We start from the raw sequence: 26585 nt of genomic DNA, 5'->3' as shown, positions 1-26585 counted from the left end.
GAGGATATAAGATGAACATCAACAAAAGCAAAACGAGGATAATGGAATGTAGTCGAATTAAGTCGGGTGATGCTGAGGTAATTAGTTTAGGAAATGAGACACTTAAAGTAGTAAAGGAGTTTTGCTATTTGGGGAGCAAAATAACTGATGATGGTCGAAGTAGAGAGGATATAAAATGTAGACTGGAAGAGCAGTTGAATGGAATGGACAGTGTCTTGAAAGGAGGATATAAGATGAACATCAACAAAAGCAAAACGAGGATAATGGAATGTAGTCGAATTAAGTCGGGTGATGCTGAGGGAATTAGATTAGGAAATGAGGCACTTAAAGTAGTAAGGGAGTTTTGCTATTTGGGGAACAAAATAACTGATGATGGTCGAAGTAGAAAATGTAGACCGGCAATGGCAAGGAAAGCGTTTCTGAAGAAGAGAAATTTGTTAACATCGAGTATAGATTTAAGTGTCAGGAAGTCATTTCTGAAAGTATTTGTATGGAGTGTAGCCATGTATGGAAGTGAAACATGGACGATAAATAGTTTGGACAAGAAGAGAATAGAAGCTTTCGAAATGTGGTGCTACAGAAGGATGCTGAAGATTAGATGGGTAGATCACATAACTAATGAGGAAGTATTGAATGGGATTGAGGAGAAGAGAAGTTTGTGGCACAACTTGACCAGAAGAAGGGAGCGGTTGGTAGGACATGTTCTGAGGCATCAAGGGATCACCAATTTAGTATTGGAGGGCAGCGTGGAGGGTAAAAATCGAAGAGGTAGACCAAGAGATGAATACACTAAGCAGATTCAGAAGGATGTCGGTTGCAGTAGGTACTGTGAGATGAAGAAGCTTGCACAGGATAGCGTAGCATGGAGAGCTGTATCAAACCAGTCTTCGGACTGAAGACCACAACAACAACACCAGTTTCTTTGGCTATTCAGTGCGAAACCTGAAAGGAATGATGGAGGATGAAATGATTAAATGTTTTATTGTACACAAAGGGTTAGCTTCCAGCTTGTATGTAGTTTTCTATTTGAATACATACACTGACGGAAAAAATCGCAACACCAAAAAATAATTAATTTAGAGTAACGAAATTTCAGGAATACACTTGTCTAGGAATCGTATGTAACTAACACTGCTAGATCACAGGTTAATGAAATGGAGGCATAAGCCATTGCAAATGTGAAATGCTTGTACGTTAATAACCGGTGTAGCCGTCAGAATGTTGAATGCCAGTATGCAAACGTGCATGCATTGTGTTGTAGAGGTGCCGGATGTCAGTTTGTGGAATGGTGTTCCATACCTCTTCCACTTGGTCGGTCAAAACAGGAACAGTTAATGCTATTTGGGAATATTGCTGGAGTTGTCATCCGATGATGCCGCATTCTGCTCTATTGGGCTCAATTGGAGACACATCTGGTGATTGGACAGGCCACTGCATCATGTCGACACTCTGTAGAGTGTAACATCTACATCTACATCTACATACTCCGCAAGCACCTGGTTGATACCGAATCACCAGACTTTACAATTTTGCAGTCAGGGTGCGTGGTACAACCACTTAAGTGCTCCTATTGTCATACGAAATCGCACCCTAGACCAGAACTCCGGGTGTAGGTCAAACGCGCACGCAGACAGCTCGGTTGCTGCCCCTCGACTGCCCTGCTTCTGACCAACACACGGCCATCACTGGCACTGAGGCGGAAACAGCTTTCGTCGATAAACACAACGGACCTCCACCCTCTAATGCAATGAGCTCTCGAGTGACACAGATGGTGAAGGTTTGGAGTCGGTGGAATGCACGTTACAGGACGTCTATCTCGGAGCTCAGAGCATGGAACAAGTTGTCAGGGCCCCTATGTGATCAAAAGTATCCCATTACCTGGCTGAAAATGTCTTACAACTTCGTGGCGCCCTCCATCGGTAATGCTGGAATTCAATATGGTGTTGGCCCACCCTTAGCCTTGACGACAGTTCCACTCTCATAGGCATACGTTCAATCTGGTGCTGGAATGTTTCTTGGGGACTGGCAGCCCATTCTTCACGGAGTGCTGGACTGAGGAGAGGTGCCGATGTCGGTCGGTGAGGCCTGCCCCGAAGTCGGCGTTCCAAAGCATCCCAAAGGTATTCTATAGGATTCAGGTCAGGACTTAGCGCAGGCCAGTCCATTACAGGGACTTATGAACAAGCGATGGATCGTCTTGAAAGATGGAATTGCCATCCCCAAATTGCTCTTCAACAGCGGGGAGCAAGAAGGTGCTTAAAACATCAATGTAGGCCTGCGCTGTGATAGTGAAACGCAAAGCAACAAGGGGTCAGGCCCCCTCCATGAAAAATACGACCACACCATAAAACCACCGGCTCCGAATTTTGCTGTTGGCACTACACGCACTGGCAGATGACGTTCACCGAGCATTCGCCATACAGACACCCTGCCATCGGATAGCCACATTGTGTACCGTGATTCGTTACCCAACACAAAGTTTTTCCACTGTTCCATCGTCCTATGTTTACCCTCCTTACACCAAGCGAGGTGTCCTTTGGCATTTACCGACGTGAAATGTGGTTTATGAGCAGCCGCTCGACCATGAAATCAAACTTTTCTAACTTCCCGCCTAACTGTCAAAGTACTTGCAGTGGATCCTGATGCAGTTTCGAATTCCTGTGTTATGGTCTGGATAGGTGTCTGCTTACTACACATTACGACCCTCTTCAACTGTCGTTGGTGTCTGTCAGTCAACAGACGAGGTCGGTTCAAAATGGTTCAAATGGCTCTGAGCACTATGGGACTTAACATCTGAGGTCATTAGTCCCCTAGACTTAGAATTACTTAAACCTAACTAACCTATCGACATCACACACATCCATGCCCGAGGCTGGATTCGAACCTGCCTAAATTCTTCGTCCCACACGAGCAGCAATTTGCCGGATGGATGCATCACATTCTCTCGTGCCAATAACGCGCCCGCTTGGAAACTGACTGGTTTGAGAGTACGGTTCGTACATACGTCTGGAAGGCATGCTGCAAGTCTTTTCAAGTCGCACTCATCCATTACCTTCGGTTTACAGCGACAGCGAGAGCCACAGGAATATCTTACCGGTAGGTGGTGTTGCGCTGCAATATCGATGTTGGCATCGAACCGGCGGGGTGACATGGTTCAAACGCTAATCATTTCTGCAGAAAAAAACTAGTGTACATGTCTACTGCTAGTCGTTCCTGATTCCAGGTACACACTGCAAAAATGAAATTAGAAATATTTGCAAAACGTGTGTGTGTGTGTGTGTGTGTGTGTGTGTGTGTGTGTGTGTGTGTTTCGGCAGATATTTGTAACTTCGTTTTTGCCATGTGTATCTGGAGTCAACCCAAACAAAGTCTGTTCGTCACTTCTTTCATTGCATGCCCATTGTCGACGGAATACGCCGATTTATTTCCCGTTGCAAGCAAAATGATTTTTAAAGCGGAATTCTACTTGACCATCCACTAGAGTGGTCCCAAATTGCTGTAGTGCGGATATTCGTTTTGTCGGTATGTATTAACCGGGCCAGTAAAACACGCAGAGTAACCAGTACTCTAGCAACGACAGCACAGCCCTGGCCCACACTGACTGCCGCCCTCATGCAGCAGCGCTACTCACTCACTGCTGGAGTACTGGTTATTCTCCACGTTCTGCTGTCTCTGTTAATAAAACAAATACAGCACTTACACTAATTTTGGACCGCTCTATCGAATAGACAAGTAACATTCCATTTTAAAAATCATTTTGCTTGCAACAGGAAATAAACCGCCGTCTCCCGCCAACAATGGGCGTCGCATGAAAGACGTGATGAGCAGTATTTGTCTGGGCTGACTCCAGCTACACACTACAAAAACTAAATTACAAATATCTGTCGAAACATCAAAGATATAATAACTCCAATGTGAAGGCAAATTTAAGAATATATGCAGTAAAATACATGTATGAAGATGGTCAAATGTTACCTTCATATTAATCCTTTTTTAAGCTGTGACGGCTAAAAACTAGGTGTGATAGAAGCCAAAAGTAAATTAATAAAAAATTCGATTCGTTATTCATTCAATCATTCACATATCATGTTTCAAAAATCGCATTGTGATGGAGAGATTTCGGTGAGTCAAGTTACATAATACAACAAAGAGTTATCACTGCAGCCTATTACTGTAAAGTATACTAACAACGTGTTATGTCTACTGCTAATCTGCTCTAACTGATAACTATGGCAATTACCTGGAGAATATTTATGTGCAGGGTAAGGTAGCTGAGACAGGTCACTCCATATATATACAGAACGACTAAATGTGTATAGGCGAAGGTTTTACTAAGCTAGTCGTAGATTTTCTGGCATATGCAAGTAATTTCTAACTTTTACAGCACGTCCCACACTTTGTTTTAATGGACCTAAAATATATCTTTATTCTGATGGAATTGGAAAGAGCCTTCGAAGAAGACTTCCACTACATACCAAGTGTGGAATTTCATCAAATAGTAACATGTCAACTGTTGTGTTGGCAGAAGAGCCAACACCATGTTACTAGAGGAGGCCGAAAGGCACGCGTTTTAGCTCACGCAGGCTGGCGCCTTGCTAGGTCGTAGCAAATGACGTAGCTGAAGGCTATGCTAAACTGTCGTCTCTGCAAATGAGAGCGTCTGTATACAGTGAACCATCGCTAGCAAGGTCGGCTGTACAACTGGGGCGAGTGCTAGGGAGTCTCTCTAGACTAGACTGCCGTGTGGCGGCGCTCGGTCTGCAGTCACTGATAGTGGCGACACGCGGGCTCGACGTATACTAACGGACCGCGGCCGATTTAAAGGCTACCACCTAGCAAGTGTGGTGTCTGGCGGTGACACCACAACAACAGCGCCGCAAACCATTGTTCCTCTAGCAGGAGAAGAAGTCCCACGATCGTTGTACCAGACATATGGAATAGACGGGACATTGGTCATATTGATAGCACATGGATTGCCTTGTGTGCAGTAGGATGTCTCCCAACAACTGCGGCAGCATATGTGTAAGTACCTGTGGATATTTAAGAGTATCATCAATAAAAGTGAGACCAATGTTACAATTCTTGAAAAGTTGACTGACAAAGAACTTTGTTTACACAATTGTCTCAGTACGCGCGGATTTTCAGTTGATCAGCAGTGCATATAGGATCTACGCAGCGTTTGTAAACGATTCTTCATCTGTAAACAAAAGCTTGCATGAAAATGCTCTCACAAATACCGCCTACACAGCTCGCTTATGATCAGCATTGGATTTCTTGGAGCTACTTCGCTACGGTATTGTAGGCCGTCAAAGATCGGCGTGGAGATGGGGAAGCAAATTACGTTATTTGATCGAAAGCTTCAGATTTTTACCGATTCCTGCAGACTGACTGGAACGAGGCGCGACAGTGGAGGAAGCGAGCAGAGAACTACACCCACCAAAAAGAGTTTTGCAACACCCCGGTTCCCTGAACTCCTGAAGATAGACGTTGACTGTGGATATTGTATCACAGACACAGTCCCTCTGACTGTTCAGAGATGTCACTAAACCCGCCCAAAGTTGCAAACAACCATGCATGAGCAGCGCCTATTAGACGGAGGTGGCCCGACAGCCGATCAGTTCCAGTCATTTCACCAGGAAGGAGGTACACAGCTCGTGTTGGCTGTAGTTCAACCATGCCTAGGCGGTCAATACCCGCGGTTCGATCGCGTCCGCATTGTTACTTTGTGCCAGGAAGGGCTCTCAACAAGGCAAGTGTCCAGGCGTCTCGGAGTGAACCAAAGCGACGTTGTTCTGACATGGAGGAGCTACAGAGAGACAGGAACTGTCGATGACATGCCTCGCTCAGGCCGCCCAAGGGCTACTACTGCAATGGATGACCGCTACCTACGGATTATGGCTCGGAGGAACCCTGGCAGCAACGCCACCATGTTGAATAATGCTTTTCGTGCAGCCACAGGACGTCGTGTTACGACTCAAATTGTGCGTTATAGGCTGCATGATGCGCAACTTCACTCCCGACGTCCCCAGTGAGGTCCATCTTTGCAACCACGACACGATGCAGCGCGGTACAGATGGGCCCAACTACATGCCGAATGGACCGCTCAGAATTGGCATCACATTCTCTTCACCGATGAGTGTCGCATATTCCATCAACCAGACAATCGTCGGAGACGCGTTTCGAGGCAATCTGGTCAGGCTGAACGCCTTAGACACAATGTCCAGCGAGTGCAGCAAGGTGGAGATTCCCTGCTGTTTTGGGATGACATTATGTGGGACCGACGTACGCCGCTGGTGGTCATGGAAGGCGCCGTAACGGCTGTACGATACGTGAATTCCATCCTCCGACCGATGGTCGAACCATATCGGCAACATATTGGCGAGGCATTTGCCTTCATGGACGACAATTCGCTCTCCAACCGTGTACATCTTGTGAATGACATTCTTCAAGATAACGACATCGTTCGACTAGAGTGGCCAGCATGTTCTCCAGACATGAACCCCATCGAACACGCCTGGGATGGATTGAAAAGGGCAGTTTATGGACGACGTGACCCACCAACCACTCTGATGGATCTACGCCGAATTGCGGTTGAGGAATGGGACCATCTGGACCAACAGTGCCTTGATGAACTTGTGGATAGTATGCCACGACGAATACAGACATGCATCAATACAAGGGGACGTGGTGCTGCGCATTAGAGGTAGCGGTGTGTACAGCAATCTGGACCACCACGTCTGATGGTCTCGCTGTATGGTGGTACAACATGCAATGTATGGTTTTCATGAGCAATAAAAAGAGCGTAAATGACGTTTATGTTGATCTCTATTCCAATTTTCTGTACAGGTTCCGGAATTCTCGGAACCGAGGAGATGCAAAACTTTTTTTTGATGTGTTTTTATACAGTGGAAATGTCAAACTTTCGAAGTTCCAGATCTCGCATTTGTCAGGATAATCAAAAAACAACATATCTCTTTTTGTGGACTTGAAGAAATTGAGAACGTATTGATACCAAGAAATTTTGCCGCCTTTCTCATCACTACAAAAATGAAACCAATTAGAAAATAATTAATGAGAACGTTTATTTTAAATATAAGAACTTAGTTGAAAAAAAGTTGCTCCTTTCGTTTACACTTGTGCATGAGAATAACAACATTTAATCTAAAAGACAGACCTCTCAGAACTAAGTTTGTTTCTTACACAATTCCATTGTTGGTATCAGATGTTGCGAAGTTTAGCGTGAAACTCCTTGTGTTGTAGAGAAAGAAATGGCAACATTGTCAATAGGTCTTTGTTTTGCATGTGGTAAACATGGCTGACTTTTCAGATGAAGTGCGACATATCATACATCTGCCATGTTCTTTCCGCTTTTGAAAGCATTTACATTGCTCCATTCTGAGGTTTCAGAGTAAGAATTTTTAATAAGTGTTTGAGATAGATGTGCATCAGACACTTAGATCATACTGCATTTGGAGATCTTACGCGCCTACATTGACAATAATGTTTCAGCAGCATCTTTTAAAATCAGAGGGTCAGCTCTTTGCCTTGGAATTACACGGAATTGGTTCTTAGCTTCAGGTGTAAATCTTGCTGAAAAAAGGCCTTACTTATCTTTCCTTATTTCTCTACAATTGAAAAATCTCTGTCGCAGCTCAAAAAGCCGTTCCCACTTAACCAAAAACGTGTTTGTTATCTCTTCAAACGATCCCAGGCTAAGTAGAATAGTCCTTGAAGCGTGGTACTTGGAACTGTATTGAGAAGCACTGCTTCACATGAAGACCTTGAACCATCTAGTAATAAATATTTGAAACAGTTTCTGCATGATGTCTAGTAAACGCAGCAAACTACCGAGAACACAACATCACTGAAAACGTGTTTTGTGAAAAAATAGCACTTACAATGTTTTGTAATGCCACTCTTCATTTTTAATACAGTACCACCTCCAGCCATTACATTTGCTCTGAAACCTGAGCTTCTCTCGGTGCACTGGATGTTCGATTAACTTAATATAATGCTAACATGACGTATGGATTAGAAAGGGGCAATCCATAAATATTCAACTTGAAGGAAGACAACTTCTCAGCCACCATCGCTTTTGTCAAACCTTTATTTACGATGACCAGTTGCGGTAAAACAGAGTTAGGCTACCATCATTAACCTTTAACGATTTCAGATGTTGGTAACTCTGTTTTATCTAATACGACCATCGTAAACAAAGGTTTTACAAATACGATCTTTACTGAGAAGTTTTCTTCCTTCGAGTTGATTAATGTAACGCAGCTGGGTAACGTCCTCGATAACCGCTTATATTTGAGTAGCTGGACGTCCTGTCGTTTTCAAGCCACAAATGAGATGCGAGATCGCTGTGCATGGCAACTGATGTCGGGAACACTTTTCCACAATGTTTCATTTTTAGTAAACAAACTGACAAAATTATATAATTTGCTAAATCTGTAGAACAAATTACCGACAGATATTTTAAGGGGAAAGGCGGGGAGGGGCATTTTGGCAACTCTGCCGGGGCACAGGATCACCTCGGACGGTTTTGCATGCAATAAGTTTTGTGTATCGCTTGTTAAGTTCATGACGCCTTTCCGAACGCACTGACACAGTTATATAAATAATGCATATTTTAGAATCTTGCCACTTGCCTGTTTGGATGAATTTCTAAAGACGCCCATGTAGTTCCTTAGCAGTGCGAAAAGTCTCACATTCTCTTTTTTGTCAAATTTGGAACATTTCAGCAAACGCTATAGGAATTTGCGTCTAGCGCACCGTGACATAACTCATTGAGTTTTTCCAGCGTTGTTACTTCTCAGAACGAGATGTCACATTACATAATGTAAAACTAAAGCAACTTTTGAAAATACGTACACAAACTGGGAAAACAACGTATGGAGGTATGAAGTGTTATATTATTTTTTCTGAACCCGAGCTCCCAACTGCAGATTTATCAACGCCTTATGAAGTGTTGTGGGGAGATATGCTGAGCTGTAGATAAAGCACGTAATAGCCTTCGATTCACTTATAGGATGCTGGGAAATCGTGGTTCGTCTCTGCAGGAGTGGGAGAATCTAACATGGCTTAATAATTCAATAGACGTGCAAGGGCCGACTTCAACGGTGAAAATTTAAAAAAATCTTCTCCGCGTTGTTTATCGCCCTCAAGGGGCCGCCATGGTAATCGTTCAGCGTGTAAAGTATCTGACCCTACTCCTTTCGTGAAAGCAACACACAACGGTCGAGGAATATTAAATACACCCAAGGAATTTCGCAGATCGTTCAAGAATTTCTTCTGAGTACTCTGGCATAAGAGGTCCTTGGTGTTCGGTGGTCGAGTTTTTAAACCACTGGTTGTAAGCCATCTCCTTCTCCAGGAATAGGAGGTGAGAACCTCTGTTCTATTCGCAGGATACTGTGTTTATACGATGCTTCTCATTCGAGGAAACCGTACAACGCATACCAGGAAAGCAGTCTTGCAGTCAGAAGTGACTCATTTCACAGTTACACATTTGCTCTTCCTGTTGTTTTTTCATGTAAGCTGTCAAGCGAAAAGGTCTGGGTTACTCACTAATGTTGGTTACAATTGATATGGAGCCGCATTAACGCAATAAAAAAAGTGCCTAGCGCTGAATTGAGCGCAACATCTCATGGGGGTATAGCGCAGCACCGTGTAGCAAACGATTAATATTTGTGTGAGCTTTAGATAACGTAGATATTGCTTATCTAGAATAGCGACCTAGTCGGTATCGAACCGTAGAACTGATTATATTGACACAAGAGGTGCCGTGTAAAGTTATCGGTCTCTGTCGCGTAACGATGGCAGTGTGCGCGTCTCAGATGAGGGTTATTCGGCTCGAATCGAGAAGAAGAAAGAGTTTCCCATTTCATTTTCGGTTGTCGGGGTAGGAAAATTGTCAGAGCAATATCAGTTAACAGTGTATAAAACTTCGTCTTATATTTTAATAAAGGTCCCGGCGGCGACGTGTAATCTGAGGCTACGGCAAATATTGACATTAACACATCCATCAGTACGTGAGGGGGAGTCAAATGAAAACTAAACACACACCTAACGGGAGCATGGAATGGTTCCAATCAAAAATAATCACTGTACGCGTTAAGACAAGTATCCCACTGGGAGACGAGAGGATCAATTCCCGCTTCAGAAAGCTGTCGGTCGCTGAAGGATCCACAACCACACCCACTCTTGCACTAAAACGTTCGACTAAAACCGATGTCCAAGCACGTATTTCTTCCGGTCGCCAAAGATGTGAAAATTCACGCCGTAAAAGGTCAGGGCTGTACGGAGGATGTAGCAGTGTTTCCCAATCAAATCGCTTCGGCGGATTGGCAGTGTGGCGGCGGGCGTTATCCTATAAGAAGACGATTCCGTCCAACAGCATTCGTAGGTGCTTTGATTTTATGGTGCGTTGCAGTTTCCGCTAAGAGCCTTCATAGCGCTGCGCCTTGATTGTGGTTCCATGATCGAGGAAGTCAACAAGCTGAGGGCCTCTGCAGTTAAAGAAGAAAGTCATCATGACCTTACCGGACCTTGTGTGGACAGCTTTGGATTTCTTCACTGTTGAATACTGTCTTTCGGGAACTTCATTTTTTTCCTTTTTTTGTGAACGAAACACTGTCCCTATCGTCAAACGATACAAAGAACGTCGTTTTCTGAACAGACCACCCATCTCGCAGTAAGTAGATGTTTCATTGTGCAACTAACTGTGTTCTGGAGAAAAAAAATAGAAGCTGTGGGCCAATCAACCAGGAAAAAGAGAAGTTCTGAGGCTTTCGTAACTATAGTGTCAAACATCTTAATAGTGTAGTTGAGTTTTTCTACGGAGGGCCTCTTTTACTGCACGCTGAACGCGTCTACTGCACATTGTACATGTATGTACCATGTTTTATGTAGCTTAAACAGAGAGAGAGACAGAGAGAGAGAGAGAGGGAGGGAGTGAAAGCAGGTAGGCGGGTGAGGTGGAGAGCGTAGAGGAAAGAGCCCCTCCCCTCACCCTTTTCCCCGGCAAGCAAGTCCATGAACCCTGTCACTGGCCGTCCGAAAAATGTTCTACCTTGCTAGTAGATCTGAATGTAAGCATTGTGTCATTGTTCACTGGTTATGGTCTTAGACTTTCATTTTTTATACACAGCTCCACCTACAGTGGGGGAAATTCAAGCCCAACCTGAATGCAAACATCACACCCACATTAAGAGCAAAACTCATACAAGAAAATCTTACCATTGGCTATGTTTCAAGAGAATAAAACGAAACGTGTGTCACAACGGAAATATGGAAATACACATTTCAGTAGTTGTATTCACAATCTGACCGACATCATCGCAGAAGTACGTGGGTCAAAATGGCTCTGAGCACTATGGGACTTAACTTCTGAGGTCATTAGTCCCCTAGAACTTAGAACTACTTAAACCTAACTAACCTAATGACATTACACACATCCATGCCCGATGCAGGATTCGAACCTGCGACCGTAGCAGTCGCGCGGTTCCGGACTGAAGCGGTTAGAACCGCTCGGCCACCGCGGCCGGTGTACGAGGGTCACTCCAAAAGAAATGCACACTATCTTTGTAAAAATACAATTTTCATTCTGCATGTGTGAAAATTTTACAGTGTGTAAATACATCCTTCCCGCTTGTTTTCAAAATTAGTTCAACCTGTTCCCGTGAGTGGCGCCGTCACAGCATGTCTTCAAGATGGCTGTTACACTTGACGTTCGTCAGAAGCAACGTGCTGTCATAGAATTCCTGTGCTGTGAAAACGAGACAGTGGGAAACATCCACAAGAGGTTGAAAAAGGTGTATGGAGATGCTGCTGTCGATCGCAGTGCAGTTAGTCGGTGGGCAAGCAGGTTACGTGATGAAAGCGGGCATGGCAATATTGAGGATTGTCCTCGCAGCGGCAGGCCTCGTACTGCACACACTCCAGACAATATACAGAGAGTTAACGTATTGGTGAGTGCTGACAGACGCATCACAGTGAACGAATTGTCACGCTACGTTGGGATAAGGGTAGGAAGTGTTTGCAGAATACTGAAAGTGTTGGCGTTAAAAAAGGTTTGTGCCAGGTGGGTTCCCAGGATGTTGACAGTGGCACACAAAGAAACAAGAAAAACGGTATGCAGCGAACTTTTGGAACAGTACGAGAATGGTGGAGATGAATTTGTTGGAAGAATTGTGACAGGTGATGAAACATGGCTCCATCATTTTTCACCAGAGACGAAGAGACAATCAATGGAGTGGCATCATGCAAACTCATCCAAGAAAAAAAAAATTCAAAACCACACCTTCTGCTGGAAAAGTTATGGCTACGGTGTTTTCGATTCTGAAGGACTCTTGCTTGTGGACATTATGCCAAGTGGAACTACCATAAATTCTGATGCATACATGACGACACTGAAGAAACTTCAAGCTGTGCACGACAATGGACGGCCACATGTCAGTCAAAAAACCATGGAAGCGATCACAAAACTCGGATGGGCAACACTGAAACACCCGCATTACAGTCCTGACCTGCCTTCATGTGACTATCATCTCTTTGGGAAACTGGAAGACTCTTCGTGGAACAAGGTTTGAAGATGATGACTAGCTTGTGCACGCTGCCAAAAGTGGCTCCAATAGGTTGGTCCAGAATTTTACAGTGTAGGTATACAGGTGCCGGTTCCAAGATGGTGTAAGGCAGTTGAGAGGGATGGAAATTATGAGGAGAAATGAAAATATTTTTCCTAAAGGATGTATCTACACACTGTAAAACTTTCAGACATGTAGAATAAAAGATGGATTTTTAAAAAAATAGTGTGCATTTCTTTTGGAGTGACCCTCATATCTGTCCACGGAATACGTGAGGCGATTCAATCACTGCTACAACTTTGACATAGTGGCATCCATGAAAGTGGTTTTTGAAGAGCGCATACTATCCTTTGTAGAATACGTAGCTGTACTTGCAGCCACATTCCTGCCACGCACAATCGTCTCAGCTGCGGACGCCACCCTTAAACGCAGAAATTTCCATCGCTGCAGGCGGGGTGGTGGGAAAAGGGAGGAAGGAGACGGTGGATGATTTTGGGAAATGTCACCTGCATCCTGCGATTGTACACGAGGCTGCCCCACCAGACACCAACTACGTTCTATTGAACTGCGCAGTGCAACTGGCTGCATATAGTGGCACACGTCGGCGCGAATGACGCCTGCCACTTGGGTTCTGGGGGCATCCTCGGCTCCTTTCGGTAGATGGCTGATTTGATGAAGGCAGCTAGCAACGCACACGGTGTGCAGGCTAAGCTGTCCATTTGCAACATCGTGCAAGGGGTTGCACGCGGTCCTCCGGTTTGGAGCATAGTGGAAAGTCTAAACCAGAGGTTCAGACGATTCTGCGACGATATCGGATGCGAATTTCCCGACCTCAGCTATCGGGTGCAGAATTATAGGGTTCATCTTAGTAGGTCACGGGCACACTACTCGCAGGACGCGGCTACTAGGGTAGCGGAGTACGTGTGGCGAGCACATGGGACTTCTTCAATTTAAAAAAACCTTCCTTGGAATCAAAGATGGTTGGCCTGATAAATAAGCTACAGTGTCCTCAGAGAATGTTCGTGTTGCAGATCAGTGATAGGAAAGATTAATATGATCTTAGTAAATTGCAGGAGCACCCAAGGAAAGGAGCCAGAGTTAGTATCGCTTACTGAAAGTTATAACGCACGGATTGCATTAGGAACAGAAAGGTGGTTGAAACCGGTCGTTAATGACAACGACGTCCTAAGTTCAGACTGGATAGTTTATCGTAAGATAGGTTAGTCGCCAATGGTGGCGGTGTGTTTATTGCAGTAAAGCATTCGATCAGATCTAGCGAGGTTATGACGGATTCCGATTGTGAATTAATTTGAGTGAAGTTAAGTACCAAAGATCGGTCAAGAATGGTAATTGGGTGCTTTTACAGATCTCCTGGATCAGGAATTCTAGTGATAGATCGCTTCAGACAGAACTTGAAGCATATCGTTAATAATTTCCTGATAATACCGTTGCAATAGGGGGTGACTACAAGTTGCCAGGTATAGATTGGGAGTGTCATGCTATCAAAACTCGTGTCAGAGACAGGGATTCGCTTGACATTGTTCTGGACGTCTTGTCCGAAAATTGCTTTGAGTAAATAGTTAGAGATCCAACTCGGGAAAGTAACGTCTTAGACCTCCTGGCTACAAACAGACTTGAACTTAACGAATCAATTAATGCAGAGGAAGGTATCAGTGATCACAAGGCTGTGATAGCACGTATGACAACAGGGCTTACAAAAATGTTAAGAAAGGTAGGAAGATATTTTTGCTTAGGAAGAATGACAGGATACAAATTTCAGAGTATGTGAACAGTCAACATCAAATATTCGGTGATGACGACGCAGACATGGAGGACAACAAGGATGTTATGAGTATGGTCTTGAGGGATGGGATAGACCCACCATGATTTAATAGTCGTGTTAGAAAACTGCAACGTACACAAAAAGTACTTCAAAATGGTTCAAATGGCTCTGAGCACTATGGGACTTAACTTCTGAGGTCATCCGTCCCCTAGAACTTAGAACTACTTAAACCTAACTAAGGACATCACACACAGCGATGCCCGACGCAGGATTCGAACCTGCGACCGTAGCAGCAGCGCGTTTCCAGACTGTAGCGCCTAGAACCGCTCGGCCACACAGGCCGGCAAGAGAACTTCATCGCAGAGTCAAGAGAAGTAATAACCTAGCTGACAAACGCAAAAGCTGAATGAAATGAAAATGGGCTTAAAGAGAGCAATGAGAGAAGTGATCAATGGCCTTGAAAGTAAAATCCTAAGAGATTTTGGCCGTAAGCAAAATCAGTAAGTGGTTAAAAATCACCTACTCATTCACTCAGTGACCATACTGGCACCGAAACGGAAGATAACAGAGAGAAGGCCGAAATACTGAAGAGTTCCAATCGTCATACGAACGTCGAAATGGCAGAGACAAACGATCGGGGAATAGAAAAACAACTGCAATAGCTTAGTAGTGGAAAGACGTCGAGACCAGGTGAGATACCCGATTCTACGAAGATTATGCGAAAGAACTTTCTCTCCTTCTAGCAGCAATTTATCTTAGATCCCTTGAGCAACGAAGGGTACCTAGCGACAGGAAGAAAGTGCAGGTCATTCCCGTTTATGAGAAGGGCCATAGGATTAGATGCACACAATTATTTTGTTGTAGTCAATCTGTCGTAGAATTATGGAACATGTTTTATGCTCAAGAATTATGGCATTTTTGGAGAATGTAAATCTCCTCTATAAAGATCAACATGGCTTCCTCAAACGGAGTTCCTGCGAAACTCAGCTCGCTCTGTTTCCCCATGGGATCCACAGTGTCATAGACAACGGCGCTCAGGTAGGTGCCGTGTTCCTTGACTTAAGGAAGGCATTTGACACCGTCCCGCATTGCCTTTTACTGAAAAAAATAACAGCTTATCGAGTATCGGAATATATTTTCGACTGGATTCAAGACTTCCTTGCAGATAGAACTCAACAAGTCGCTCTTATCGGAACAAAATCGACAGACATGAAGATAATTTCCGGAGTACCCCAAAGAAGTATGATAATACCATTACTGTTTACGATATCTACACTGCTGGCCACCGTAAATGCAACACCAAGAAAGACAAGAGGTAGCACAACAAGATTTATTTTGTAGATAACATGTTGACCAAGTATCAAATGATTACGTTTACAGACGTCTGTGACATGTGGTTCCTGCCAGAATCAGTAGCCAGAGTAGCCGCCATTGTTGGAGATCACCGCTGCCACACGTCTCGGCATTGAGTCGAAGAGATGTTGGATGTGTTCCTGGGGTACAGCAGCCCAAGCAGCTTCCACACGTTGCCAAAGATCATCTGGTGTGGCAGCTGGGGATGTAATCTGGGTCACTCGTTGAGCAACCATGGACCACATGTTTTCTATCGGCGAAAGGTCCGGAGAGCGAGCCGGCCAGGGAAGCAATTCAATCTGGTTATTGACGAAGAACCTTTGGACAATGCGTGCCACGTGTGGTCGCGCATTATCCTGTTGAAATATGGCTGTGGCCGAGCCCTGAAGGTAAGGAAGGACAACTGGCTCCAGCACCTCGGATATGTAGCGCCGGCTATTTAAAGTACCGGCAATGCGTACTAGAGGCGTGCGAGAGTAATATCCAATACCGCCCCATACCATAATACCCGGTGCAAGACCAGTGTGGCGGTGCATAATGCAGCTGTCCAGCATCCTCTCTCCACGGTGTCTCCACACTCGAATCCGACCATCGTAGTGCTTCAGACAGAAGCGTGCCTCGTCAGTAAAGACAACGTCTTTCCATTCTGCCGTCCACATCCGTCTGTCATCACACTATTGGCGACGGAGACGTCTGTGGTTCTGCGTCAATGGTAGACGAAGCAATGGACGTCTTGCGGACAGACCACTCTGCTGTAAACGGCGTCGAATGGTACGCGCAGACACTGGATGATGCGTTACAGACGCAATGTGCTGTGCTATGGTTCGGGATGTCACTGAGCGATCCGTCACTGCCATGCGCACAATTTGCGTATCAGCACGTGCAGTGGTGCACCGAGGTGAATGCGATCGACCACGTCGGTCCGTCGTACCCTCCTGCATCCAACGGTCACATATCCGCATTACAGTTGTTTGGTTTCGTCCAACACGACTAGCGATTTCTCTGTATGATAATCCACAATCTCGGTAAGCCACTATCCTTCCTCTGTCGAACTCGGCTACTTGATCAAAAGATGTTCGCTGTTGTCTACGAGGCATAACTGATCGTCTTGTGAAACAACCACAAGGTAAACACACGTTCCGAACGTACACTCGTCGAACAATGTAACACATTGCACATACATAGGAAAAGAAATCCGCTACTGTATGGCTATAGTATTGACGACAAACCGCTGGAAGCAGTATTTGTCGCAAAATTTCTAGAAGTAACTATCCAGAGCAACCTTGAGTGGAAGGACCACATAAAAGAAATAGTGGGAAAAGCAGATGCCAGATTCAGATTCATAGAAAGAGTCTTAAGGAAATGCAACTTGTCCTCGAAGGAAGTGGCTTATAAGGCCCTTGATCGACCGATTCTTGAATATTGTTCATCTATATGGGATCCATACAGGGTGGGGCTGGTAGAAAAGAGACAAAATATCCAATGAAGAGCGGCGCGTTTCGTCACAGGATTGTTTAGTCGGCAAGAGAGCGATACGGTGATGCTCAACAAACTCCATTGGCAGGCATTACAAGAGAGGCGTTGCGCATCACGGAGAGATTTACTATTGAAATTTCAAGAGAACAATATCCAGGAAATGGTGGACAAAATATAACTTCCCCCCACATACCTCTCGCCTAATGACCACGAGGAGAAAATTTGGGAAATTAGAGTCACTTACCAACAATTCTTCCCACGCGCTATTCGCGAGTGGAGCAGGGTTGAATGGCTCAGTTTTAGTGGTACCAAAAGGACCCTCCGCCACACACCATTAGCTCGCTCGCGGAGTATGATATAGATGTAGACACTCTTCCATTCAGTAACAATTATTTTGGAAGAATAAAGTGACTATAACTGAAGTATTAGATGGACTAAAAGAGCAGATTTTCTGATACATAACAGTCTGTTATCTTTGATAATGCAGGTAATTATGAAACGCCTAAGTCGGTTTACACTATGAACCTTTTTTATTTTATAACAATCGCTATTATGTTATCACGATGCGACCATAACAAATTTGCCTTCGTCGCCTTTTCCTTTCAGAAATACGGGTTATTAATTATTACGTAACAATGTGTTCTAAACGTTGGACTAGATTACCAGTGCTTCAAGTCTTCTTCCTCTCAGTTTCAGCACCATTATGCTATACTTACGTGAAACGCTATACTTACATTGAAACACTGTTGTCCGTGCAGGCATGTAAGGTCAAATGTAGTACTATCAAAGTGTCTTATTATCACCCATCTCAAATAGCAATATAAAAAGGCGTACTCTGAAACAGCACAACGGAAAAATGTCAATGTACTCAAAAGAGTAAAGACCATCCAAATGTATGTCACGCTGTACTTCATCGGAAAGACTAATGAACTTCATGAACTGGAAAACGTAAAGATCTGTTGACACTGTTGCCACTTCTTCCATAACAACAGAGGGAGTACAGTAAACGTAGCAACGTCTAATGTCAAGAATGGTGTTGTGTGAGAAACAGACGTCAATAATTAGAGATCGTTTTGCTCGAATTTAGCTATGCAGCTCCTTTGCAAAGAAACTGGAAAGAAATGAGAAATGATTTTTGTTGTCTACAGATCTGTTAGTTAAAATATCGCTACCGTATTTCTGTACTTGTATTATCACAAATAAAACGTAGTGGCTCTGTATTAACCCTCGAGTGGTCACGTTCGTGACAATGCTCATCCACTCCTTTTTGAATTGTTAATTTGTTTTGGCAACAATGAGGACCAGCCACGAGGAGTCTGCAGGGGAGGGGTTGAGACACATCGTAGCCACACGTGTCCGTTGAAATGTGTCCTTAGCTATTTCTATCTCTGTTTTACTTATTTTCTTGTTTTATTTCAGTAAACCATAAAGTTTCCATTATGGCAGAAAGAAGTGCAGACCCTAACATTTGGATGAAGTGGCTGGAGGGATGTGATTCAGACGAAGATCCTCTAGACCGCGAGAGTGACGTCAGTGACTGTGACAGCGATTATGTAGCATCAGAGAATCACAGCTCCGAGGCAGAACAGCAGGCAACAGACTCTGAAGAGAGTGGTGAGGATTGTAATTTAGAGGAATTTGTAGGCATCGATGGAAGCACTAAGTGGAGCAAAAAAGTTCCCCAGAAAAATGTGAAAATTTTATCACATAATGTAATAATCCGCTTACCGGGACCGAAAAACAGAGCTAGATATGCTAAAACAGCAATAGATGCATTGCGACTATTTGTTGATGACGGAATAATCAGCATCATTACAAAATGTACAAATCTGAATATTCGGAAAATTAAAATAATTTCTCCAGAGACAAGGATGCTCGTCTCACAGATGAAATTGATATTAGTGCCCTGATTGGAATTATTTTCCTTATTGGTTCTCGCATTTGTAGCAGAACAAGTACTAAAAAAATGTGAGATAACTCCAAAGGATGTGGAACAGAAGCTTGCTATTTATCAATGAGCGAGCATAGATTTCGTTTTCTGATGGGCTGCCTCCGCTTTGATGACTACAGCACGAGAGCAGACAGAAGAAAATCAGACAAGCTAGCGCGGATTCGTGACCTTATTGGATAATTTATAAAGAATTTTCAGCGTTATTTCACACCAGGCGAATACCTCACGGTTGACGAACAACTGCTACCTTTTAGGGGGAAGTGTTCCTTACGGCAGTTTATTCCAAGCAAACCTGTCAAATATGGAATAAAGGTATTCGCACTTGTAGATTGTAGAATGATGTACACGATGAATTTAGAAGTTTACTGTGGAAAACAGGCACCAGGGCCTTATTTAGTCAGCAGCGCTCGAAAAGACGTTGTCCTTCGCCTTGCCAAACCAATTCATGACTCTAATAGGAATATTACTCGAGGTAACTGGTTTTCCAGTATTCCTATGGTGAAAACATTACACGAAAAAAATATTACTTATGTAGGGACCCAAAAAATAAAATAAAAGGGAGCTTCCAAAAGAGTTCCTACCACATAAAAAAGAAGCAACTGAATACTTCTGTTTTTGGTTTTCAAAAAAATAAGACTCCTGTTTCGTACACCCAAAGAAAAAACAAATTCACTGTTCTGGTATCTTCAATGCACGAGGGTGATTCAATTGGTGTATCTACTGGAGACAAAAGAAAACCCGAAATAGTCACCTTTTACAATAAGACAAAAGTTGGTGCTGATGTAGTAGATCAGCTTTGCGAAAGCTATTTTGTGACGAGGAACACAAGGACATGGCCTGCCGTTATTTTCTTCATCTTCTGAACTTGTCTGGGATAAAAGCACAGCGCATATACTCAGTGAATAATGGCTATAAAGCAGTCAAACGAAATGATTTTATAGAATCATTTTGCTGGGAGCTAACTCTAAATACAATGACACGTCGAAAATCCTCAGGTGCCAGTCGAAATTAGGAAAAGAGGTGCTCTTTTACTCAACACAGAACTACCAACATTCAGCCAAATTGAACACCGGCCTGCAGGTGCAAGGGGAAGATACCAGATCTGTAGTCGAGCAAAAATAAAATAAAATAAAAAACCTACGAGAAGATCGTGCTCAAAATGTCTAAATTGGGTACGCCCAGATCATTGTTCCGACGTGTGTAACGACTGTTTTGAATGATTTTATTGTGGTTAGCTAACTTTCCCAAATTGAACTGACAGATGGTCAAAATTATATTTCTAAAGTGTGTTGTAAAAGTTTACGAAGTTTGTGTATTTCATGTTCTGTATTTGTACTTATTTTTATGCAAACTAAGATTCATAATTAACAATAAACCATTTTAACGTATATTTCGTTTTTTTTTTGTAACTCATATTATGGCAATAATACATATTAATAGAAATAAAAATACATTATATGATCGTATAAAATACCGAAACTCAGTGGACGACTATTGTCATCCACGCGACTACTGGAGGGTTAACAGCACTTGAAACAAAAAGCTTCTTATTGGCTCTTAGTACCAGTCAGTTTTCTGCAATGGCACTTAGACCGTAATTAATGAATTGTTTATTTCCTCATTTATTGCAGTGGTGACATGGGTAGCGTAATTCTGTGGTGCTAGAATGCATCTGAATTTTTGGGATACAAATAAGTTGTGTACAGAAAGAGATACATTCCTTTTAGATTCTCCTCATAATTACCATATTCAAACCCTTCTCGCGAATCGGTCTATCTATTAGCGAAAACTACATTACAATCCCTATACTGGTTCCTGAGATTACCCTTCGTAAACAGACGGACAAAACTATTGGGGGATTTTAATTTATTAAATACACTCCTGGAAATTGAAATAAGAACACCGTGAATTCATTGTCCCAGGAAGGGGAAACTTTATTGACACATTCCTGGGGTCAGATACATCACATGATCACATTGACAGAACCACAGGCACATAGACACAGGCAACAGAGCATGCACAATGTCGGCACTAGTACAGTGTATATCCACCTTTCGCAGCAATGCAGGCTGCTATTCTCCCATGGAGACGATCATAGAGATGCTGGATGTAGTCCTGTGGAACGGCTTGCCATGCCATTTCCACCTGGCGCCTCAGTTGGACCAGCGTTCGTGCTGGACGTGCAGACCGCGTGAGACGACGCTTCATCCAGTCCCAAACATGCTCAATGGGGGACAGATCCAGAGATCTTGCTGGCCAGGGTAGTTGACTTACACCTTCTAGAGCACGTTGGGTGGCACGGGATACATGCGGACGTGCATTGTCCTGTTGGAACAGCAAGTTCCCTTGCCGGTCTAGGAATGGTAGAACGATGGGTTCGATGACGGTTTGGATGTACCGTGCACTATTCAGTGTCCCCTCGATGATCACCAGTGGTGTACGGCCAGTGTAGGAGATCGCTCCCCACACCATGATGCTGGGTGTTGGCCCTGTGTGCCTCGGTCGTATGCAGTCCTGATTGTGGCGCTCACCTGCACGGCGCCAAACACGCATACGACCATCATTGGCACCAAGGCAGAAGCGACTCTCATCGCTGAAGACGACACGTCTCCATTCGTCCCTCCATTCACGCCTGTCGCGACACCACTGGAGGCGGGCTGCACGATGTTGGGGCGTGAGCGGAAGACGGCCTAACGGTGTGCGGGACCGTAGCCCAGCTTCATGGAGACGGTTGCGAATGGTCCTCGCCGATACCCCAGGAGCAACAGTGTCCCTAATTTGCTGGGAAGTGGCGGTGCGGTCCCCTACGGCACTGCGTAGGATCCTACGGTCTTGGCGTGCATCCGTGCGTCGCTGCGGTCCGGTCCCAGGTCGACGGGCACGTGCGCCTTCCGCCGACCACTGGCGACAACATCGATGTAATGTGGAGACCTCACGCCCCACGTGTTGAGCAATTCGGCGGTACGTCCACCCGGCCTCCCGCATGCCCACTATACGCCCTCGCTCGAAGTCCGTCAACTGCACATACGGTTCACGTCCACGCTGTCGCGGCATGCTACCAGTGTTAAAGACTGCGATGGAGCTCCGTATGCCACGGCAAACTGGCTGACACTGACGGCGGCGGTGCACAAATGCTGCGCAGCTAGCGCCATTCGACGGCCAACACCGCGGTTCCTGGTGTGTCCGCTGTGCCGTGCGTGTGATCATGCTTGTACAGCCCTCTCGCAGTGTCCGGAGCAAGTATGGTGGGTCTGACACACCGGTGTCAATGTGTTCTTTTTTCCATTTCCTGGAGTGTATATAGAAATGGATGTTAGTGTAACAGCTTGGAGAGTAATAGACTTCGACACAATTTTACTGATAAACATAAAAGTTGGCATAGATATGTATTTTTTCACGGAGAAGGCTTTTATGTTATCCACTTCTTTGTAAAAAAAAAATGGCTCTGAGCCCTATGGGACTTAACTGCTGAGGTCATCAGTCCCCTAGAACTTTGAACTACTTAAACCTAACTAATCTAAGGACATCACACACATCCATGCCCGAGGCAGGATTCGAACCTGCGACCGTAGCGGTCGCGCGGTTCCAGACTGTAGCGCCTAGAACCGCTCGGCCACACGGGCTGGCTCTTTGTAAAAGTATATGGCGCTGCAGCATATCAACTTCTACACCGTTCAGTCGATCACAAAAATAATACTGACCCCTCAGTCGTCAATAATAACCAGTAGTGATTGAGACTATGATTAGTAATTGGTGATTCGGTTTCAAATGGAATACCATTTTCAATTTTTCGAGTGCTGGACGTCGACGTGGATAAGTTGATTTAATTATGCACTGATGAGCCAAAACACTATGACCACCTACTCAATAGCGTGTTTGTCCGTCTTTGGGACAAAATACGTCACTGAATCTGTGTATCAGGGATACGATAGTTTGTTGCTAGGTTTGTGAGGGTATGGGCGTTAGATGTCTATGCACAGGTTATGTGATTCGCCTACGTGGCGATGGCACTCGATAGCGACCCAGATGGGTTCCATAGTATTTACATCAGGCTAATTTGGTCGCCGAGACATCAACTGTGAGTTCACTATAATACTCCTCAAACCACTCTAGCACGGATCTAGCGCCGAGATACGGACAATTATACTGCTGAAAGATGAGTTCACCGTCGGGGAAGACATCAAGCATGAGCGGATGCTGGTGGTTCGCGGTTGTCAGCGTGTCTTCGTTTACTACCACAGGTCCCACGCAAGCGCAGTAGAATGTTTCCCGTCGAGTAGTACTGCTCCCACCAGCCTGCGTCCGTAGCGCGCTGCACGCTTAGAGTCGCCGTTCTCCTCGATGACGGCGTTTGTGGAGAAGGGCATCGACCTACTGTAGCAAAAATGTGATTCACCCACGTTTCCATTTATCGACGGTCGAATCCCACTGCAATCGTATTTGGCGATGTCGTTGGGTCGACTTGAGAACAAGTAGAGACGACATGCTGCGGAGCTCCATGTTCAACAATGAACGATGAAGAGTGTGCTCTGAAAGTTTTGTGCTTCCACCAGTGTTGCGCTCCTTCGGCAGAGATACCACACATCACCATCTATCCTACTTTACAGAGCAGACAAGCCCCCGAACCGCACGTTCTGTGAAGAGTCGTGGACATCCAACCATCTAGCGCCTAATGGCAGTTTCACTGTCCTGCGTCTTTCCGTGGATGCTCACGACAGTAGCACGTGGCCATTCGACCAGCTTCGCCGTATTCGAGGTACTTGCTCACAGGTCCTGCATAATAATAAACTGCCCTTTGTCAATGGGTTTCCCCGTTTGCAGTCCATATCTTCGCCAGGGTGATCCCCCATCCGTGTCTACTCCGCTTGCATACTTACGTCATCACGTCACATGCCCACAACGCCACGAGGCAGCATCTAACGTCGTGGTGGGCAGCGGTCATAACGGTTTGGCTTATCAGCGTACAGCGAATGGAACAGTCAAATATATTGTTCATTCTCGTGATTTATTAATTGAAGACAACCCTTATCAATTTTTTTCATGTTTGTAATTTCAACGCTGACTCACGACTTGTTCTAATCGGACATGGCAGCGTTGTCCTGAGTTATTGCAGTTCAAAAATGTGATGGTTCTACATAAATACTTTCTGACAAAGACAGCCTTTGTCATTATTCGAGGGCTAGTTTTGTGTGATATCAAGCGACAATGCAACCTGAATGTTCATTGTCGCCTTCTAGCACGTGTTGGATTATTTCAGTATACTGTCTGCAAATGACGGTTCAGGGTCTGTGATTCTGTGAAGATTCCGAAGACAATCAAAATATCCACGGGTATGCTGCCGGTCTATAGTGTCCAACGGGCACAATATTTCGGCGATCATACATGTCGCCATCATCAGGTGAACTGACGGACTGAGCTCCTGTGAACGTGCCGGCACGGAGATCCGTACGCTATGGCTGCTCAGAGGGAACTGGGTTCGGTTGCGGCGGAGGCCGATTTAAATACCCTCCGCCCGCGGCGCAGTCCCTCCACCGGCCGCGCCCCGCGCCACGGTCGCGCGGTGGAACAGATTGCGACGGCGTCTGAGATGACGTCGGTGTGATGGCTCTGTCCGCCGTGGTCGTCACAACTATACGTTTGCTCGATTTACTCTTGATTAACCCGATCGCTGGTTCCCAAGCCTTGCTAAGATTATAGCCACAGTCACGGTTTATGAGGTCGTCATTGGTGCGAATTTCGATGGCCTCTCTAACAACGCTGTCCCAGTATCTCGACGTCTGTACCAGAATCCTCGTGCGGTCATACTCCATGGCGTGATTTTCCGACAAACAATGTTCAGCGACCGCCGACTTGCTCGGATACATCAGTCGAGTGTGCCTCTGGTGTTCACGGCATCGATCCTCGACGGTACGCATCGTCTGACCAATATACGACTTGCCACATTGACACGGAATCTGGTACACGCCGGCCTTCCTCAAACCGAGGTCTTCTTTGGCGCTCCCCACCAGTGCACGAGTTTTATTTGGAGGACAAAACACAGTTCCGACCCGGTGTTTCTTCAGAATGCGGGCGATTTTCCCCGAGAGTGCGCCTGTGTATGGAAAAAATGCAGTGCCTACCTCCTCCCTCGTGACTTCATCCATCTCAACAGGTTGTGCTGCAGTGGTTGGGCGGAGAGCACGTTGAATCTGCCACTCTGAGTACCCATTTTTTCGAAATACAGTTCTCAGATGTTCCAATTCCTGGGGTAGACTCTCTGCGTCAGAGATAGTGCGCGCCCTATGTACTAGAGTTTTAAGTACCCCATTCCTCTGTGAAGGGTGGTGGCAGCTGTCTGCGTTCAAATACAGATCAGTGTGCGTAGTCTTCCGATACACCCCATGACCTAGGGTGCCGTCAGCCCTTCTCTTGACCAAGACGTCCATAGTGACGCAGAGAGTCTACCCCAGGAATTGGAACATCTGAGAACTGTATTTCGAAAAAAATGGTACTCAGAGTGGCAGATTCAACGTGGGGCGCGGGGCGCGGATGGCGGAGGGAGCGCGCCGCGGGCGGAGGGTATTTAAATCGGCCGCCGCCGCGACCGAACCCAGTTCCCTCTGAGCATCCATAGCGTACGGATCTCCGTGCTGGCACGTTCACAGGAGCTCAGTCCGTCAGTTCACCTGATGATGGCGACATGTATGATCGCCGAAATATTGTGCCCGTTGGACACTATAGACCGGCAGCATACCCGTGGATATTTTGATTATCAAATACGCCGGGAGAAACTCAAGAATCACATTCCGAAAACAGTTTTCAGTGGCCTTAAAAGGAGAAACGTCAGGAAGAAAAGAAAGTGAAATTAAGAAGAAGAAACTGGACGGCGAGAAACGCATAAATAACGTCGGCAAAAGTGTTCCAGCCAATCGGCACAATGAAGTAACCTGTTTATTGTTTCAGTAATTGAAAAGTAAGCAGTATCTGGAGGGAAATCTACTTTTGACAGCAGAGGGAAGGGCTTATCAGAATAAAAATTTTGTCATAATGTAATTTCTGTGTATGCCAGTGCACAGTCTGAAAATGATCAACAGAATAACTTACGTCTTTCCCACGACAGGTAATTCTTTTTTGCCCAATTAACAAAATTTCTCCTTAATTTCACGTAAGAAACCGAATCAGGTTGTTGAAGTACTTGATGATTGGGACATAGTCATTACCTCTTCCCAAAAACATACAGCACCTTTCCGCATCTGCAAACTAGACCAGTCAGTGATCTTTAGCATGAAAGAAGCTGTTGACTTCTACTTCAGAGCATCTGCGAAAAAACTAATTAACCTGAAAGGGATAAGGCTTTCTAAAATTAAGGCGTCCATGAGCTACATTGTTTTTGCGACTGTTATACAGGAGCTTGGTACGCGGTTGCACTTAGTAATAATGTGAAGCTTCCACGTGA

This window comes from Schistocerca piceifrons, chromosome 5 (genome assembly GCF_021461385.2).
Source record: "Schistocerca piceifrons isolate TAMUIC-IGC-003096 chromosome 5, iqSchPice1.1, whole genome shotgun sequence".
NCBI classification, from domain to species: Eukaryota; Metazoa; Arthropoda; class Insecta; order Orthoptera; family Acrididae; genus Schistocerca; species Schistocerca piceifrons.
Note: the sequence above shows the minus strand (reverse complement) of the source record.